This window comes from Strix uralensis, chromosome 2, assembly GCF_047716275.1.
Source record: "Strix uralensis isolate ZFMK-TIS-50842 chromosome 2, bStrUra1, whole genome shotgun sequence".
Classification (NCBI taxonomy): Eukaryota; Metazoa; Chordata; class Aves; order Strigiformes; family Strigidae; genus Strix; species Strix uralensis.
The window spans coordinates 68,210,212-68,222,849 of NC_133973.1; the positions used below are offsets into that span (position 1 = coordinate 68,210,212).

Genomic DNA, 12,638 nt, shown 5'->3' on the forward strand with positions numbered 1-12,638 from the left:
AGGGGAGGGAGCCGCCCGGCCCGGCCCGGCCTTCCTGCGCCGGGGCGGGGGGAGCGGCGTCCCTCCCGGCGGGCGAGGGGGAGTCCGGGGAGCTCCTCCCGCCCGCGCGATCCCGGCAGCGGCAGCGGCAGGAAGGGCAGGGCGGGGGCGGGGGCTGTGCCTGTGCCGGGGGGGGCGGGCGGTTAGCGGGGGAGGGGCCGCCGCCGCCGCCGGGCGCAGCAGGCTGAGGGGAGGCAGGGAGCGGAGCCGCCGCTGAGGGCCGGGGCCTTGGACGCGTCCGGCGCGGAGCGGAGGAGGAAGGGGAAGGGGGGGAGCCGGCTGGCCCCTCTCGGAGGACGCGGCCCGCATCCGCCCGGGGAAGGGCAGAGGGAAGCGGAGGGGGGAGCGAGCGGGCGCCGCCGCCGAGGAGACAAAGAAGCGGAGCCCGCCTGGGCTGGGAGCCTCCCCGCCGCCGCCCGCCCCGCTGCCCGCCGGCCGGTCGGTCGGAGGTAAGCGCGGCCGCGGGCGGGCCGGGGCCGGGGCCCGCCGTAAACTTGTGGCGGCCGCGGGGGGCGGCGGGGGGGGGAGGAAGGGCCGCCGGGAGCGGGGGGAGGGGCGGGTGTCACCTGGGCGGTGGAGGCCCCGTCGCCGCCCCGGGAGGGGGTGGCCGGTACCTGCCGGGGGCGGCACGGGGGGGCTGGGGGGGGAGGTGTTTGTGTGCCACGTCCAGCTGCAGGGGGGGGGACTCGGGGGCGGCTCCTCCTCATCCTCCCGAGTTGCTGCTTGTGCATGTGTGTGTGTGTGTGACAGCCGCTGCTTTGTGCCACCCGCCGTTCTGCCGGCGGGCAGCGGCGGGCCGGGACACCCCCCCCCCTCCCCCGGCCCGCTCCCCCGCGGAGCTCAGCGCCTGGCCCGGCCCGGCCCGGCGGGCGAATGGAGGCGGCGTATCCGGCGAGCCCGGCGGCGGGGGCAGGCGGGCAGCGCCTCCCGGCCGGAGCGCGGCGCAACCGGAAAGTTTCCCGGGCGGGAGCGGCCGCGGTGCGAAGCGCCGCCGCCCCGCGCGGGGACCGGCCGTCGGTCACGCCGGGCTGCGGCCACGGGCACGGCCTCCGGGGGCCCCCCTGCTTGCTTCTCCTTTCTTTCCGTTCCCGGCTTTACGGGAGCTGAAGGCGGGGGTTTTCTTGAGGAGCGCGGTGCGATATACGCCCAGTCGATGCTGATGTAGGTAAAGGACGTGAGGCTAAAACAAAAAAAAACAATGTTAAATTATACCTCGTGTAGTGTCTGTTTAGTAAAGCGCACCCCTGGGTCTTTTGGGAGGAAAATTTCTTAAGTTTGTAAGTCTTTTCATCCTGTTTTAAATTAAAAACGCGCCCACACTAACGGATGCCCCTTGCTGGCAGGCTGGGCACTGTGGCCCACCTCAGATAAAAGTTGTCGGATCGGGATTCAGGTTTGTAATTCAGGTCTGTCCGGCAACCGGCTAATCGTGAGTGCTTCTCGACTCTAGTGCCTATGTTAACAAGCCCCACGGTTCGTTTTTTTTACAGTGTGTGCGGCCCTCTGCATGTATCGGGGTTATTCCGTGATTTCGAGGTAGCATTTAGCTCGAAACTGTCTTGTTCTTTTGTTACTTTAAAACCTGAATGCTGACTGAACCTCGGCAAGAATTTAAAGTGTTTTTTAGCTGAGCCGTGTTTCTTCTCCGTGCTGCGAAGCAATGTTTGTTTCTGAGGAACATACTGCTACTGTTGTAGTGACTCAACGTAGGAGAGTTAGACTTCTCTTTCATGAAACGCTGTAGTGGCCTTTGTAAAAACAAATTTTCATGGCCTAACCACGCGTGGTTTATATCATCAGGAGTTTGGACTGGTAACTTAATATGGAGGAATTTCAAAGGGCTCACTGGGTAGGAGCTTATGAAGAATTTCTGTTTGGAAGTAGTTGTTTTGCCACTGCTTTTTAGGAATCTGAAGCAGTCAGCACGACGTAGATGATAATAGTACTGTGTTTTCATTTTTAGGATTATAACTTCTGAAGTAAAATAATGTTGTTGCTTCTTAGAAGTACTGATTTCACAACTCTGGCAATCGAAATCCTCTGATCCAAGTCAGTTTAAACAGTTAAGCAGATTGCTTTGTCTTCATAGCTGATTTGCTTCTTCAGACTTTGACAGAAGATGTCACTTTTGGGAACAGTGAATAAGCGTAGAGATAGATGGCACCTGTACCACAAAGATCAAGACTGTAATTAGCAAATATTTTTATATAGGCCATGAAACGGATACAGACTCATTATGTTAGCTGTCATTGCTGTCGTTCTGTCATTGCAACATTAGCTGTTGTATTGGTCTTTTACTTCTACCAGATGACATTTACAGTTGCCTGTTGTGATATAATGATACACAAAATCTCTTTTGCTATGTTTTTCTAACCAACAGCAGAGTTAGTCCTTGATTGTCTGGATGACCCTTTTTATTACGTCCTTGCTACTTGAATACATGATAAATTCAAAACTTCAGCCTTTGGCTTGTTACTGCAGTAGGAAAGGGGACTTAGTATCTGCCCTTCCTCTCTTCTATAGTTTCTTGGCTAGCTGTGTGGGGGTGTAAGGAGAGGTATTTGCTGTCTTTTGTGTCACCTCATGTCTACTGTCAGCTGAAGAGGAGAGACAAGGTCAGTAGTGTCTGGGTCTTTTTGTTTTTTCATACCTTTTGTTGCTGTTGGTATGTTGCTCCTTTGCGGCGCTTGTGGCTTTCCTCTGTAGAAGCCATAATAGTAGCAACTCAAAAGGTGATGCCCAGATAGCTTTGTTTGCTGTTCACGGTCTTGAGCAGCAGCAAAACTACCCGGAGTATCTGTGTTTTTCATGCTCCTTGAGCATAAAAGCTGCTTCCAGACTCATGGAGACAGGTGCTGTATCAATTTACTTGCTGCAGGTTTGAAATCAAAACCAAGGCATCTTATGAATCTGAAGCGTATGTTCTAGAAAATATTTCCTGTTTACATCGAGGGACTGATGGTTTCTAAGCTGTGGGTCCTAACCCCAACCCCTGCTCTGTGTTTTGAGGAAGGGGGATTGCTGGTGGGGATTTATTAGAGATGTTTGAAGGAGTTTTTAGAGAGCTGAGAACTGTCTGTGAAACCAGATGCTACCGTGTTTCAGTTACTTTAGCCAGACCTGGGGTAAGGTGCTGGGCACTCGTCGCTGGACACCCTGTTCCCCTGAAGTAGGTCATCTGGCATGTTGAAGAGGCAGAGAGTTGAGGCACTCTGCAGGAAAGCTGCTTTCTACTTCTGCTGAAATAACAAACTTAAAGGCAATACACTTTATCCTTGTATTTACTAGGTATGCAGAAATGTTGCAGAACAATAGTTTTCACAGAGTGAAAGTCAGGAATCCTTATTAGTTCCTGGAGTGGAAGACCTTCAGGGAGAATTTGGATGGTGTTTGTAATGTGGGAAGTAGCGTTGTTTCTTCCTCCTAAAGCGTATACGTGAGGCCCGTACTATGCATTTAACTACTGCACAATTGTCCAGTCTTCTGAAGAATGTACTACATGAGATCCTGGTGACTTACACCTTTTGAAAATGACTTTTCTCTTTGTTTTGCTTTGCAAATTTATGAATGTTGGCTCAGGTATCCTAAGCTCATTTCTGTTTTAGGTAGTTCCGTTTAAATTTTTCTTGCAGATTCAATTAGGCCCATTAGTTTCCTCATAATAATGTAGTTGTCTGTGTTCTGCCCAATTAAACCGTTGCTCTGTTCAGTGGTGGGTAAAGTAATTCTTTCAAGTGTTAAGTTGTTTTTTTCTTGGAGTAATCTTTTTTCCCCATCATAAGGATTCTTAATTGTTTCATAAATGCTAATGGAATGAGTAAATTGGAAGTGCATTGAAATATGAAATATATATTTTTATATTCCATTAAATATATGTGACACAACAAATTAATTTGTTTCTCACCATTAATGAAGTGAGGTCATATTTTAAACCCAACATAAATAAATTTGTGTGCAGTGAGGTGACCTGGCAGTGTATGTTTTTAAGCTTTAGTAGAGTATTGTAAATTTTAAGAATTCAGGTGCAGAGGAATAAATCTTGATTTGAGAATAGCAACCCATAGCATCTTAAATTATTGCAGCTATGCACAATAACCCGATGACAGTAAAGTTTTAGAAATACTTGTGCTGAGAAAAACATCTGTTAGACTGGAAACTCAGATGTGCTGGTCTAGCCAGCATTTGTTCAAAGTCGTATAAGCAAACTTTGTGGCTTAGAGGCTTTTTTTCCTCCGTACGTCTGTTGTGCTGGTTTTGGTCCTGATCTCATTAAGAAGTATCAATATGGTGACAAGCAACTAATATTGATTATCCTGTGAAGCAGACAGTGGGGTAGACATGCTGGGACTCTTGGCAGATACCTGAATTCTCAAAAATGTGCTTCTCTCTTACAGTCGTGACAAAATACAGATGCAAAATGTATGCAGTACAGGTGTGTGTTTAATCTAGGCTGAAGAAACTTGATCCAGTTTTCCTCAGCTCATCTAGGTTACTGACTGCAGAGTACAGACAACTGTAGAAATAGATGTGAAAACAGGTAGTGAGATACACCACAGATAGAGCTGAAACCTTATTAGACAAAATCTAGCATATTTAGTGTGTTTGCAAAACCAGGTAGTAACGTTCTCAGGCAACCTCCTTTTTTTAAAAAAAAAAACAAAAAACAAACCTTTGTTTCCAAGAAGATTTTTAATTAAAAAAACCCAAACAAGTATAGTTAGATGGTAAGTCATTACTGTCATGTTTCAGCAGGTTGTGCTCTTATGATAGGTAGTGCTCTTTCTTCCTCTGTCGCTGCAGCAGGTATCTTAACGCGTGGTCCTTGGAAGCGCTGTGGATGTGGATAGTGTTTGCTGTGCCAGGGCTGGACTGTTCACCCAAAATGGATCCATAACTAAAAATAAATGAGCAGGCCTTCAGATTATTACTTCTTTGGTAGAAAGGCAGAGTTTAGCTTTCTGAGCCATTTAAAGTTTCAGAGTTCTCAAAATGATGAGAGCACTTGTGAGGGCCTTAAGAAGGAGAAGTGACAGGGGTGTGAAAGCAGATGCTGAAGTTTATCAAGAGGCTAGAGGCTGTGGACGCTCTTCCTGATGCAGGGACACGTCCTGTTACGGTGTGAGAAGCTGCTTTTAGTTGAATGCCTTCCCTGGGCTGTCTTTCCCTATAGGTTACACTGGGTCAGCTCCATGCAAATACGGAGGAGCTATGAGACCCTGCAGGAGAATGGGAGGAAGGTTAGCAAAAGCAGGTGCTTTGTGCTCATGCTGGGGTGAGATTCTGGGTTCAGCTAGCAGTGCAGCATTTTTTAAAAAATTAGCTTTTTAAGAAAATCAAAGTAAGCTGCTTAAAAGGAATTAGTCCATTTCTCTTCTGATTTAACTATATAGTCCTTATTTATATTATTTTTCAGAAGTCATTAAGCACTTTTAAAATCTTTCCTTCAAAGTGAGAATAGATCCTCGCAGGATGGGAAGGTTTAGAAAGGAATGGTGGTGTTCATTAAGCATACAAAATATAGATTAAATATATTGGGATTTTCTAACTTGTTCTTGTCAAGTTTAAGATGGCGTAAATAATCCTTTTTGTATACCAATTAAGTTTTTAGTTAACTAGATAGTAAAATAAAGCAGTTTGTGAGTAGTCCTTTCACAGGTTTAGGAGAGAAAAGGAACGCTAAATCCTGTTAAAACTTACTCTACGTATGGAGAGTTAAATCAGTGTATTACTCTAAATTTCTTTAGGGCTTTCTGGACTAATAAAACTTTCAAGGAACAGCAATAAATTAAGCCTCCTGTTTAGCAGAGCCTGGCACTGATACCGGAGGAGAGGAGTCCCAAGCATCGATCGGACTGACCTCTTGGTTTTAATGCAATAGGAACACCCTCAGCATGGCATGGCTGCAAGGTTTTTCCTTCCGGTTCTTACAATAGCAGTGTATTCATCACACTTGTTTTCTCCCACATCCATTGTGTGTCAGACTTGGCTCCCAGTGCTGTCCTGGGCTACGGCTGTTCCAAGGGAGTTGACTTCTTAGTTGACATCCTAATGATGTTTCGGATGATGATGAGGAAAGTATTTTTCAACCTTTTAATACGAAAGGAGAGCTACGTGGCTGTGTGATGTGTTCTCGGGCTGAATTTTGATAGCTGTCATGACAACAGATCATATGTTCATTTCCCTGAATGGATGGTGTCCCTCCAGACACACACAGAGTGTTATCAAATTTGACAGATCTTGAATGATGACATGTCAAGGATTCTGGATTCCCTCCACCACAGGAGACTTGGGCTGCAGCAAATGCACGCTTCCGCCTGGCTTAGCAATACTTACTGTAGGCTTTTTCTTGATTTTGAGTTCAGGTAGAAAAGCAAGTGCCCTTTGGGTTCTTGTTTTTGTTGTTTTAAATAGATTTAGTGTTTGTTGAAAATTTAATTGGTAATTTTAGATTGGTAATTTGTTTGCTAGATTAGTAGAAGAAAAAAAAAGGTACTTGGATTTCATCCGGTCACTTTAAAGATGTGTATGTTTTAGATGCTTTCAGTGTTTAGTAAGAACTTCAGGAAGACCAGAAGGATAAGTGTTGAGTGTTTTTTACGTCGGAAGTGGGCACTTTATTCACTGATTTTTCATTTTGTGTTAGTGCTATCAGTCAGTGACAATATAAACACCCCATGCTAGTTCTGCTGTGGAGTGGAGCGATGGGAGCTGGCACCTGTGTAGATGGGCTGCGAACAGGGGCAGTGGCACAGATGGTTTGTTTGGCTTATTTTTAGCCTTGGCTGTTGTTTATTCGTGAAGTTGAAATTTCAGTTGGACAGCTGTTTCTGATTTAATCAGACTTCAAGTGTCTTGTAAAGTTGGATAAAAACCTGTAAGTACTGATTTTTGTGTGTTTTGTATGGGAATATTATGCTGGGTTATGGTCCTTCAGTATCTAGTGGTCTGTTAACTAATACATATGATTTGCAAACGTGCATTTTTACATGAGTGGTGTTGTATTTATTTATTTATAGTTGTGAATTATTTTTGTTAGCAATATTGTCTGGCTATACCTGTAACATAAGTGAATTAAAAAAAGGTACCCTTTAGCTTCTGGGAAAAAAAAGTACCGTGTTTGTATCTTTAATTAGTCCTTCCTACCAGAACTTGAAATCCCGTAGACGTAGCAACTTTGGAAATATAAGTTAAGAAGTAGCATTTTTCCCAGTGAGTATTGAAATTTTGTAAAAGTTCCTGCTATTTTTGCATCTTTCTGGATTTAATTAAGAATGGTTTTGTTCCAGTTGTAAAAGAAACTGGCTATGGTATATCTTGCTTAAATGTGTTTTCCTTTAATCGTTGTGTGTTGGATACAAAAATATGTAGATGGTGTTTATAGGTATAAAGGTGTGTATTTTTACATAAAAAAAGTGTAAGTCATTTGGAGTATTAACATATTGAGCTTCACCTTTCCTGTCTTTCAGAAAAAAGATTAAAAGAAAAATTGATGATCAGTCTTCTTCCTTTACATTTTCAGTTCTTCTGCTAGGGCTGCAGGGATAATATAGAAATAATTATATTGTGGACTATTCATAAATTCACACTGTTTTGAATGCCATTTAATTCAAATAGAGAAAGAAATTAATGCTAATATCCCAAATAATTAATGCTATAATAAAGGATCTGCCTTCCACTTGACACTGAATGACTTATGTTCCGTTACATCAAAAGACTTAAATCATTTTGAGCATTCAATATTAAAAATCTAGTTCATGAATATTAGAAATTTAATCAGATATCTCAGTAAGGACTGTGTGGATTGTATTGGGTTTAAACACCGGTAATAATAAAGCTTGTGTTTAGCACAAGTATCAAAATATGACACATCATTTTTATGAACTCTGAGGCTCTTAAGGGATGCATGGGGAATTGTAACAAACTGAAATGTTACAGACCTCCTATGACAGAAAACTGTTAAAGTCTGTGTAATGTTGTTACTGCAGCGGTATGTGTCTTCTGCTGTTAGTCCTGTCTTGTAATACTGATGGTTATATTCGATTAGTATCTTTTCCGGTTTTGCCAACTGGAGATCCTGGATGCTTATTTTGTTCAGATATCCCTTTCGTCTCTCTGGAACGTCAGGAAGATGCAACGTTGTGGCTTTGCCAAAACATTCATTCTTTGTTTTGTATCCTGACTTTTCCCGCTGTTGCTGTGTCCCCCTGAAAATGCAAACGTGTGCTTGATACCCTGAGTGGTCCTATTGGAGTGAATGTCTCTTATTTAAACAACACGAAGCTGAGCCATAAGTACGTCTTTTCAAGACAACAACCACAATTACATTGCAGGTTAACTCTTTTGTAGTTACACATTCTTTAACTTGTCACGACATGTATGTTAAATTACATGCTGAACTTCTGCTTGAAGTGTCACATAGCCAGCTTTTTTTTTTACAGACAAACTTTACACCTATGCATTGTGCATTACCTTACTCTGTCAGCAGTCCCATAAAGTCAGTGGGACTGCTAGTAGTTTAGCGTTGTTTAATGAATGATAATACTGAGATGCTAAGGAACAGGGATGGATCAGGCAGTGCTTGATATAATGCCTGCTTAAGTTGATGGGAAGAAGTTAGTTCCTTATGGGGAAAGCAAGAAATGGTTTAGTTTGGTGTTTAATTTTAAAATATGGAAACCTCAAATTTAAAGCAGAAAACCAGATTGTATGAAAGCAGAAAAAAAGAAAAATTATAATGTGATGCAAGAAAAGCCCTTAGATGCATTGAGGGTTATAATACCTGTTTTGGAGGAATTGAGGTTTGCAGGTAGTTATATTAATGCAGATCATTGAAATAAACAATTTTAAAATGTTCCCCTCCCCCCCCCCCCCCCCCCCTGTTTTAGCTATAATACATTGTTTAATGGTACAGCTAGACTTAGCTTCCATTTTCTATGATAAAAGTCTTTCCAGCTTGCTCTTGTGATTTATCTGTACTGTTCTTTTATTTTTTTTATTCTTTCTGAATAGACAGTTTTAGCAGTTAAGTAGTTGATCATATGGATTCCTTTGAGACAAGTGACATACTTGTGGCGAAAGGAAGATACCATACGTAACTGCAGTCTGAATTAATGGACATTGCCGTACCCTTCTGCAGCAATGGCATACATACAATTACTAAGTGTACATAGCATTAGAATTAGCTTGGTATTCAGTAGATTATACTGTGCTTCCTAAGCAGGTAGTAAATTTTAAATGTTTTATTCTTCAAGGATAGCAATCCTGAGTCTGATGCCAGTGAATCATCAATGCAGGTGAGTCAACGTGGAGTTACACTAGAGGTTGACTGGCAGTAGCCCTTGGCTCTTGTTTCTGCTATTTTCCAGGCACTGGCTATTTGAACATAGGGGATGTGCTCAGTTTGCAAGACACCCCACCTGATGTTAAGCAGCCAGATTTCAACGGGTTGTTTAAATTGGTGACACTGTCCTTCTAAAATTGTGGTGCCTAATAGATGTAAGACCCCAACAAACCCAACCCCAAAAAACTCAACAGCAATCAAAACCCCAAAACTCGGTAAGAATTCTTGCATCTAGTATCAATATAATTCATAGTTTTGGTGGTTGTGTAGATGCACCTTTAGATTTTCTTACAAAAATACCATTTTATTTTACAAAGTCTGTAAATATTTGATCTTCATTCTAAAAAAACTTTAGTTGGCCTGTACCTTGATTGTTGTGTTATCTAAACAGACACTGATCACCTCTGCTTTGTGGCTTTGTTAGTCTTCTTCTTCCTCCTTTTCCATTTTGCAGTGTTTTGTATATAGTTAGGATTGCAGATAGCCTTGACTGTGAGGGGATGTGTTTTTGGGTTGTCTGTAATCTGTTCATGTGGCAGAAATATTTCAGCAAATAAAAAACCAAAATCATTAGATAAAACTAAAAAGCCCTGTATCCTGTCTAGCACGATTACACTCATCTGGGAATAAAATGAGCAAGATTTGACTGAAACATTGCAGTTAAAAGTGATGTTAAAAAATACAGAAATACAGTCAATGAGATTTCAGACATGAGGACAGATTATCCACACTTTTGAACCCTCACATACAACTTTTTTGTATAATTGTTTTAAACTTTCTTCCATGAATATGTTCCAGCATTGCATTAGGGTATTGGGGTGGGCTCCCACATGTTTCAGTCAATAAATGTCTTTCGCTAAATAAAAAGAAGCATTTTCACATTGAGAAAAGTCATGAGTGAATGCTTTACATTGTTTTTATGTTGGTTTTGGTGCAATTGTTTTAAAATACTGTAAATTTACGGAAGGCTAAAATGAATGTCTGTAACTGTCCTGTGGAGAAGTCTTGTATGTTCCTGCAGCTGCTGTGTGAGAGTGATCATCATATGTTGTCTTGGATTAGAGCAAGGAGCTGCGTGATTCTTCTTTCAAAGCATCTGAATCCGCCTCCTTTCCCCAATTCTTTTCCCTTTGCAGTACTGGGGGCACTGGTCATTGCCTTAGAAATACAAGTCTGGTTAATTCACTTTTTCCAAGTGACTTAAAGCTGAATGACATCCAGCTGCTGTGTTATGAAGCCCCTTGTCTAACAGTTTGCTGTTAAAGGTGCTGTGGAGGCTATTACTCATGTATTCTTTGTGTTGAAAGAGTCTTTCCATTAAACTAACAGCTGTGAATAGGACTTGGATGAAGATATTTTTGTTCTATTCTAAGCATGTAGTTGCACACCAGTCACAGAAATGAGGTTGTCTGTTTGCTTTATCTGCTCAGGCTGGGAGTAAGTACGCGGTGCCTTACAGGTTGTTCTGTTGAGTATCGTCTTTTCATTTTCTACCTACATATGTGTATGCCTGCAGCCTGGTATTTGGGAATGATTCGTTAAATCTGAACTGAATTTATGAATACCACTGTCGTCCAAATTGGAGTAGAATTTACTGGTGTGAACTAGCTTTGGACTAAAATGAATTATAAAAATACCACTGTACTTTCCTTCCGTATGCAACATCTTCTCCCTGTTTGTCCACTCTTTATTGTGGGAGAGGGAGATCTACCATAGTGAGAAATATGTGATGAGGCTCAGCACTGGATGTCAGTGTGATAGGGAGTTGGGGGGCAGCGGAAGCAATCTTACTTAAGTTTTTCTGTTTTCCAGTAGCTGGATAGTCTCTTTTTAGTAACATTTCTCCAGAGCATTGCTGTTATGAAAAGTCTCTGTTCTGTACTGAAATGTAGCCTGGGGTTTTCAGCTTGTAGATGTGTGTGTAATACAATTTGTGACAATCACTGATTCTGAGGCTTTCATATGCAACACCAATCTGAAACTTCTAAATTTCTAAGGGTAGAGAAAGGAAAGTGAGTTGTAGAGTAGAAATCCTGAGTTTAAGGAGAGTTAGACAAGGGACGCATGATTAACAACGAGTAGTATTTAATGTGTATGTAGCTTTTTCAAAAGAAGAAAGTTTCATTTGGGCATGCTTCCAAGATTGTTTTTTAAAGTTGATTCTTTGTGCCTAGCAGGTTTTGCTGCAAAGCGGACATAATGCAGGTGGTTGAGTCATTGACCCTTGTAATCAACAATTTATATATCTTCAGCTTGTTTAGCATCACAGCAAGAAGCAGTGGAAAAGTGATTTTTTTTTTTTTTTTTTTTAATAAAATCACTAGGTGAATAAACTTGTTCACAAAGGAAGGGCTTTAATTTTTCTCTGGTACGTCTAATTTTTTATCATTATGTGTGGACTTACAGAATGTGCTCAGCTGAGATTGATCACTGGTGTGTGAAATGACCAAATTATAACAATGGAGAGTTTTCTGAGGTGGGTAATATATTTTCATATGTAGCTCCCAGCAATGAGTTTAATACACTGAAGGCCACATTTTCAATGCTTCTGTTATTGAAATGTAGTGCTCTGATCATTTTTCTGCTGAACTTCAATTTAGAGCTTCATCTGGAAAACATCCAACGGAAAAAAGCATCAAAGCAAAAAAATAAGAATTGTCTCGAAATGCAGGAAGATCTTTAAGTATAACATTAAAATATTCAGCGAGAGCTTGAAAAAGTGTATAGAACACCTTCAAGGCTAAATCTGTAAGTAAGAAAGGAAAGTAGCTTTACTGTCATGTACCTTAAAGTTGTAATAGTTTGCTAACCTTGGGTACAGGAAGTAAACTTTTGCATTCTTGCTGTTTATAGCTTCATTTCCGATCTTGAATCTTTTGGCTTTGCTTCAGCTTAAGGATTGTTACCATTTTATTGGTAGATTCCCAAGGAGTGTATTACCACCTGCAGAGCGCTCGTTTGGTCCTATTCTCCACTTCAAAGCCTCCAGGTGGACTCTTCCAAATATTTAATCAACTGAGTTGTTATACTCAAGCCACTTATGAATATGTTTAGTTAACTTTTCTGAGGCTTAGGTTTTGGACTTTGTCAGGCAAAACACGTATGTGAAGAAGAATACGTGATTAAAAGTGTATGCATAGTTGAGAATTAGTTCTTCTGTCTCTTTAGCATTTTAGTTGTGACGATGTGAGAATTGCTAGATGCTTTTGTCCGTTTAAGATAGTGTGTTAGGATCTAGGCAAATCCACAATTGCTATCT

At 42.0% G+C, this 12,638-nt stretch overlaps 1 protein-coding gene across 2 annotated transcripts in view; it reads left to right on the forward strand.

Moving 5' to 3' along the window:
- The first annotated feature begins 225 nt into the window (after window positions 1-225).
- Window positions 226-12,638, forward strand: part of LOC141939427 (cytoplasmic protein NCK2) — a 155,839-nt gene continuing 143,426 nt past the window's right edge. The window contains exons 1-2 of one of the 2 annotated variants that reach the window (XM_074859126.1): window positions 226-488; window positions 11,980-12,127. The gene's annotated coding sequence lies outside the window, so the exon portion shown is untranslated. The remainder of the gene's footprint in view (window positions 489-11,979; window positions 12,128-12,638) is intronic. The other variant, XM_074859128.1, reaches the window with a different exon arrangement.